Here is a 7,972-nt window from a genome sequence, read left to right as displayed (position 1 = left end):
GGATAAAGTAGGAGAGAATCACACACCATGTGTTGGTGCCCATGACACACACCAAACTGTTGTTGTTGTTAAGGGCCCCTAGAGGTGGTGCAGTATTATCCTGCTGCTGCTCCCCACAGGACCAGTATCACTACAACACTGACAAAACCTACTATATTTTGTTTGGTAGCAGAGCAGGAGATGCACAAATTAACATTAAGATTGACAACACTCTAATTACCAGAAATAATGGGGGAAAATTCCTAGGCTTATACCTTGACAACAACCTGAATTTCAGCACCCATATCCAGCATATAGCCAAAAAAGTATCCAAAACGGTTGGGATCCTCTCCAAGATACGATACTACGTGCCGCAAAATGCCCTTCTCACACTATACCACTCACTTATTTATCCATACCTCACCTATGCTATTTGTGCTTGGGGATCAACTGCAGCAACTCACCTAAAGCCAATAATAACCCAACAAAAAGCTGCAGTAAGAATAATCACTAAATCCCATCCCTGGCAACACACCCCCCCACTCTTCATAGATCTAAACTTACTCCCAGTTCAGTACATCCACACTTACTACTGTGCAATCTACATCTACAGGGCCTTAAACTCTAATATCAACCTTGACCTAAAATGCTTTCTTGATAGTTGTGACAGAACCCACAGGCATAACACCAGACACAAACATCTCTACGACATTCCCCGTGTCCGACTAAACCTTTACAAAAATTCAATGTATATCAAAGGCCCTAAAATCTGGAATACCCTACCTGAGAACTCTAGAACTGCAGACACATTCATCACCTTCAAAACTACCATTAGAAAACATCTTATCTCCCTGATACACCCCATCAACTAACTACACGAATACCACCTGGTGGTTCACACTTACACTCGCTCACTCATTTGACCATAAACAGAAATATTAATCTCAGTTTTAAAATAATGAATCCTGTGATACTCCAATACTGAAACTATGTACTGTGCCAAAACAAAAGCATTCATATTGCTAAACTCACAAACTAGTATTTAGTCACTTAGCCATAATACCAACTTACCTCATAATTTGTAATATTTTACAATTAAGAATAAAACTAAGTATGCCCGAAATGCCTAGCCATGCTAAGCGTTCTAGTGGTACACTCTGTAATCACAATTTTACTACATGTAAACCACACAATAACCGAATTTCTGTAAACTCAGCACTGTAATCCTTATAGAGAATAAACTTTGAATTTGAATTTGAATATGTGACATGTCAAGATATCTTAATAATGAAAATAAGATACCAGATATACTAAGCAAATATCCTAAATTTACTTGTAACAGGTAAGTGAACTGTAGATATGTAGATATAAACCCATATGTACACCTGTTAACCCTTTTGGGGCCTAATTCCTAGTTCCTATTTTGTGCTACCGTCCACAGGATGGATATGGGGTGCACAATAAACTAGCCACTTCGGTGGCAAAATCAAAATCATTGTAAACTCACCTAATGACCAAATGTTCAAAATTACTGCACTGTTATTGGTGGTGGTGGTACCTATTAATCTTAAGTTAGTCTTAAGTTTGCCTGAAATGTTCAGCATGTAAAGGGGTTTTTGACAAGCACACCCAATTGCTACACTCCTTTGTACAAAGGCGTATCATGCTTGGCTGGCAAAGCTCTCGCTTCACACACAGAGAGCCCGGGTTCGATTTCCGGCGGGGTAGAAACATTTCGAGGCGTTTCCTTACACCTGTTGTCCTGTTAGTCGACTGGTGTGGGTCGCATCCTGGGGAACAAGATTGAGGACTCCAGCGGAAATAAGACAGACAGTCCTCGATGGCGAACTGCCTTCCTTGGATTTTCCTGGATGGCTAACCCTGCGGGGTTAAAAATCCGAACGAAATCTTATCATATGGTGTTAAGATGGGAGGGCCGTGCACAGTGTGAGCCGTCACTGGCCCTGATAAACCCTAACAAACAAACAACCGAAATTGTACGTGTCTGGAACCCGGATGAGCCATAAGTATCAACAACTCAGTATATTTCAAGGAACAAAACACCCGTACTGCACCTTGAAGGTTAACACACCGCCATAGGTAAGTTGTTAGTAACATTGTTTAACAACAGTTAACTTCAACAAAAAATTGGTAAGATTTGATAAGATTTTTTCGGATTATTAACCCGTAGGGTTAGCCACCCTGGATAATCTGGGGGTAGAGACAGGTAACCACTCAGGATAACCAGGGGAGGGTGGGTTAACCACCCTGGATAACCAGGGGAGGGTGGGTTAGCCACCCTGGATAACCAAGGGAGGGTGGGTTAGCCACCCTGGATAACCAAGGGAGGGTGGGTTAGCCACCCTGGATAACCAGGGGAGGGTGGGTTAGCCACCCTGGATAACCAAGGAAGGGTGGGTTAGCCACCCTGGATAACCAGGGGAGGGTGGGTTAGCCACCCTGGATAACCAGGGGAGGGTGGGTTAGCCACCCTGGATAACCAAGGGAGGGTGGGTTAGCCACCATGGATAACCATGGGAGGGTGGGTTAGCCACCCTGGATAACCAAGGGAGGGTGGGTTAGCCACCCTGGATAACCAGGGGAGGGTGGGTTAGCCACCCAGGATAACCAGGGGGAGGGTGGGTTAGCCACCCTGGATAACCAAGGGAGGGTGGGTTAGCCACCATGGATAACCAAGGGAGGGTGGGTTAACCACCCTGGATAACCAATGGAGGGTGGGTTAGCCACTCTGGATAACCAGGGGAGGGTGGGTTAGCCACCCAGGATAACCAGGGGGAGGGTGGGTTAGCCTCCCTGGATAACCAAGGGAGGGTGAGTTAGCCACCCAGGATAACCAGGGGGAGGGTGGGTTAGCCACCCTGGATAACCAAGGGAGGGTGGGTTAGCCACCCTGGATAACCAAGGGAGGGTGGGTTAGCCACCCTGGATAACCAGGGGAGGGTGGGTTAGCCACCCTGGATAACCAAGTGAGGGTGGGTTAGCCACCATGGATAACCAAGGGAGGGTGGGTTAGCCACCCTGGATAACCATGGGAGGGTGGGTTAGCCACCCTGGATAACCAAGGGAGGGTGGGTTAGCCACCCAGGATAACCAGGGGAGGGTGGGTTAGCCACCCAGGATAACCAGGGGGAGGGTGGGTTAGCCACCCAGGATAACCAGGGGGAGGGTGGGTTAGCCACCCTGGATAACCAAGGGAGGGTGGGTTAGCCACCCTGGATAACCATGGGAGGGTGGGTTAGCCACCCTGGATAACCAAGGGAGGGTGGGTTAACTGCCCTGGATAACCAGGGGAGGGTGGGTTAGCCACCCAGGATAACCAGGGGGAGGGTGGGTTAGCCACCCTGGATAACCAAGGGAGGGTGGGTTAGCCACCCAGGATAACCAGGGGAGGGTGGGTTAGCCACCCTGGATAACCAATGGAGGGTGGGTTAGCCACCCAGGATAACCAATGGAGGGTGGGTTAGCCACCCAGGATAACCAGGGGGAGGGTGGGTTAGCCACCCTGGATAACCAAGGGAGGGTGGGTTAGCCTCCCAGGATAACCAGGGGAGGGTGGGTTAACCACCCTGGATAACCAATGGAGGGTGGGTTAGCCACCCTGGATAACCAGGGGTAAAGAGTGTTAGCCACTCAGGATATCCTGTAGTAGGGAGGGTTATCCTGGTGTGTCATTGAAGGACTGTGTCTTATTTCCATAAGGCTCCTTAATCTTGTCCCCCAGGATGCGACCTACACTATTCGACTAACACCCAGATACCTACTTGCTTCTTGGATGAACGGGACAACAGGTGTAAGGAAACACACACAGTGTTTCTACCCTTGCCAGGGATCAAACACAGACACTCAGCGTGTGAAGCAACAGCATTGCCTACCAGGCCACATCCACTGCTATTTAAACCTTAAAAGTTAAAACAGCAAAGTTACTCAACTATGTGAAAATCATTTACAATAAGAGGAGATATAATAGGAATAAGGTAAACTGAACTATTGACATTAACATTAAACAGAGGATCAGATCACAGTAATAGGTACATAAATATTATAGTAAAACGTTCATGAATATTACAATAATAGGTACATCTATGTTAGCTGTAAGTAAGTTTATTCTAAGTACACATAAATACAGTTACATAAAATGTTATACATAGCAGCATATGTGTAGATTACTCAGTATAACCCAAAAAAGACTATCAAGTAGTTACAATTAAAGGAGATATGCTGCGAATAAGTTAAACTGAGTTATTTATATTAACATGAAAGAGAAGATCAGGTCACAGTAATAATTAAATGTGTGTTAGCTCTCCTGCCTTGGTGTAGCTACTTTCATTAGGTATTGTTTGGTTCTTGTCTTGAGCTGGTTTATGCTATGACTGGCTTTGACATGTGCATGCAGTCTGTTCCATTCCTTTATTGCTGTACTATAAAAGATATCTGAAGCCTTACCACTTACTTTGGGTACTACAAAGTTGTGTTCCCTTCCCCTAGTACTCACCAAATTGTGATTGCTGGGGTCGAGACTCGGCTCCTGGCCCCGCCTCTTCGCTGAGTGCTACTAGGTCCTCTATCTCCCTGCTCCATGACCTTTATCATACCTCATCTTAAAGCTATGTATGGTTCCTGTCTCCACTACCTCACTTGCTAGGCTATTCCACTTCCTGATTACTCTATGACTGAAGAAATATTTCTTAACATCCGTTTGACTCATCTGGGTCTTCAACCTCCAATTGTGACCCCTTGTTTCTGTGTCCCCTCTCTGGAACATCCTGTCTCTGTCCACCACTCTTCATAGACCTAAACTTACTCCCAGTTCAGTACATCCACACTTACTACTGTGCAATCTACATCTACAGGGCCTTAAACTCTAATATCAACCTTGACCTAAAATGCTTTCTTGATAGTTGTGACAGAACCCACAGGCATAACACCAGACACAAACATCTCTACGACATTCCCCGTGTCCGACTAAACCTTTACAAAAATTCAATGTATGTCAAAGGCCCTAAAATCTGGAATACCCTACCTGAGAACTCTAGAACTGCAGACACATTCATCACCTTCAAAACTACCATTAGAAAACATCTTATCTCCCTGATACACCCCATCAACTAACTACACGAATACCACCTGGTGGTTCACACTTACACTCACTCACTCATTTGACCATAAACAGAAATATTAATCTCAGTCTTAAAATAATGAATCCTGTGATACTCCAATACTGAAACTATGTACTGTGCCAAAACAAAAGCATTCACATTGCTAAACTCACAAACTAGTATTTAGTCACTTAGCCATAATACCAACTTACCTCATAATTTGTAATATTTTACAATTAAGAATAAAACTAAGTATGCCCGAAATGCCTAGCCATGCTAAGCGTTCTAGTGGTACACTCTGTAATCACAATTTTACTACATGTAAACCACACAATAACCAAATTTCTGTAAACTCAGCATTGTAATCCTTATAGAGAATAAACTTTGAATTTGAAACTTTGAATTTGAATTCCATGCAGTATTTTGTATGTCGTTATCATGTCTTCCCTAACCCTCCTGTCCTCCAGTGTCCTCAGGCCGATTTCACTTAACCTTTCTTCACAGGACATTCCCCTTAGCTCTGGAACTAACTTTGTTGCAAACCTTTGCATTTTCTCTAATTTCTTGATGTGCTTGATCAAGTGTGGGTTCCAAACTGGAGCTGCATACTCCAGTATGGGCCTGATGTACACGGTGTACAGTGTCTTGAAAGATTCCTTACTTAGGTATTGGAATGCTAATCTCAGGTTTACCAGGCGCCCATATGCTGCAGCAGTTATCTGGTTGATGTGTGCTTCCGGTGACATGCTCGGTGTTATACTCGCCCCTAGATCTTTCTCCTTGAGCGAGGTTTGCAGTCTTTGGCCACCTAGCCTATACTACTCCGTCTGCGGTCTTCTTTGCCCTTCCCCAATCTTCATGACTTTGCATTTGGCATGGTTGAATTCGAGAAGCCAGTTGCTGGACCAGGTGTCGAGTCTGTCCTGGTCTCTTTGAAGTCCTGCCTGATCCTCATCAGATTTAATTCTCCTCATTAACTTCACATCATCTGCAAACAGGGACACTTCTGAGTCTAACCCTTCCATCATGTCATTCACATATACCAAAAATAGCACTGGTCCTAGGACCGACCCCTGTGGTACCCTGCTCGTCACAGGTACCTACTGTGATGCCTCATCACGTACCATGACTCGTTGTTGCCTCCCTGTCAGGTATTCTCTGATCCATTGCAGTGCCCTTCCTGCTTTATGCACTTGATCCTCTAGCTTCTGCACTAATCTCTTATGAGGAACTGTGTCAAAGGCCTTCTTGCAGTCCAAGAAAATGCAATCAACCCACCCCCCTCTCTCGTATCTTACTTCTGTTACTTTATCATAAAACTCCAGAAGGTTTGTGACACAGGATTTGCCTTCCATAAATCCGTGCTGGTTGGCATTTATACTCTTGTTCTGTTTCAGGTGCTCCATCACTCTCCTCCTGATAATCTTCTCAATGACTTTGCATACTATACACGTCAGTGACACCGGTCTGTACTTTAGTGCCTCTTTTCTGTCTCCTTGTTTAAAAATGGGAACTACATTTGCCGTCTTCCATACCTCAGGTAGTTGCCCAGTTGCAAAGGACGTGTTGAAGATTGTGGTTAGTGGCACACACAGCATATCCGCTCCCTCTCTAAGGACCCACGGGAAGATGTTGTCCAGTCCCGTTGCCTTTGAAGTATCAGTGTCCCTTAGCAGCTTCTTCACCTCCTCCTCAGTTGTATGTATGTCATCCAACACTTATTGGTATATTCCTTGCTGGTGTCCCCCTCTGTTCTGTCCTCCCAGAGGCCTTCCTGTCTCCACTGTAAATACTGGAGTTTACCTGGAGAGAGTTCTGGGGGTCAATGCCCCCACGGCCCGGTCTGTGACCAGGCCTCATGGTGGATCAGAGCCTGATCAACCAGGCTGTTACTGCTGGCTGCACGCAATCCAACATACGAGCCACAGCCCGGCTAGTCAGGTACCGACTTTAGGTGCTTGTCCAGTGCCTGCTTGAAGACAGCCAGGGGTCTATTGGTAATCCCCCTTATGTATGCTGGGAGGCAGTTGAACAGTCTCGGGCCCCTGACACTTATTGTATTGTCTCTTAACGTGCTAGTGACACCCCTGCTTTTCATTGGGGGGATGTTGCATCGTCTGCTGATTCTTTTGCTTTCGTTGTGAGTGATTTTTGTGTGCAAGTTTGGTACTAGTCCCTCTAGGATTTTCCAGGTGTATATAATCATGTATCTCTTCCACCTGCGTTCCAGGGAGTACAGTTTCAGGAACTTCAAGCGCTCCCAGTAATTGAGGTGTTTTATCTCCGTTATGCGTGCTGTGAAGGTTCTCTGTACATTTTCTAGGTCAGCAATTTCACCTGCCTTGAAAGGTGCTATTAGTGTGAAGCAATATTCCAGCCTAGATAGAACAAGCGACCTGAAGAGTGTCATCATGGGCTTGGCATCCCTAGTTTTGAAGGTTCTCATTATCCATCCTGTTATTTTTCTAGCAGATGTAATTGATACAATGTTATGGTCCTTGAAGGTGAGATCCTCTGACATGATCACTCCCAGGTCTTTGACGTTGGTTTTTCGCTCTATTTTGTGGAAGGAATTTGTTTTGTACTCTGATGAAGTTTTAGTTTCCTCATGTTTACCATATCGGAGTAATTGAAATTTCTCATCGTTGAACTTCGTATTGTTTTCTGCGGCCCATTGAAAGATTTGGTTGATATCTGCCTGGAGCCTTGCAGTGTCTGCAATGGAAGGCACTGTCATGCAGATTCGGGTGTCATCTTCAAAGGAAGACACGATGCTGTGGCTGACATCCTTGTCTATGTCAGATATGAGAATGAGAAACAAGTTTGGAACGAGTACTGTGCCTTGTGGAACAGAGCTTTTCACCGTAGCCCCCTCA

General features: G+C 45.3%; 1 protein-coding gene across 1 annotated transcript in view; it reads left to right on the top strand.

The window, feature by feature from the left end:
- The first annotated feature begins 1,821 nt into the window (after positions 1-1,821).
- LOC138851162 (UPF0696 protein C11orf68 homolog) overlaps positions 1,822-7,972 on the top strand; it is a 290,715-nt gene continuing 284,564 nt past the window's right edge. The window contains exon 1 of the mRNA XM_070079914.1: positions 1,822-2,079. The gene's annotated coding sequence lies outside the window, so the exon portion shown is untranslated. The remainder of the gene's footprint in view (positions 2,080-7,972) is intronic.

This window comes from Cherax quadricarinatus, unplaced genomic scaffold, assembly GCF_038502225.1.
Source record: "Cherax quadricarinatus isolate ZL_2023a unplaced genomic scaffold, ASM3850222v1 Contig42, whole genome shotgun sequence".
Classification (NCBI taxonomy): Eukaryota; Metazoa; Arthropoda; class Malacostraca; order Decapoda; family Parastacidae; genus Cherax; species Cherax quadricarinatus.
Note: the sequence above shows the minus strand (reverse complement) of the source record. Positions and strands in the feature narration are given on the sequence as shown.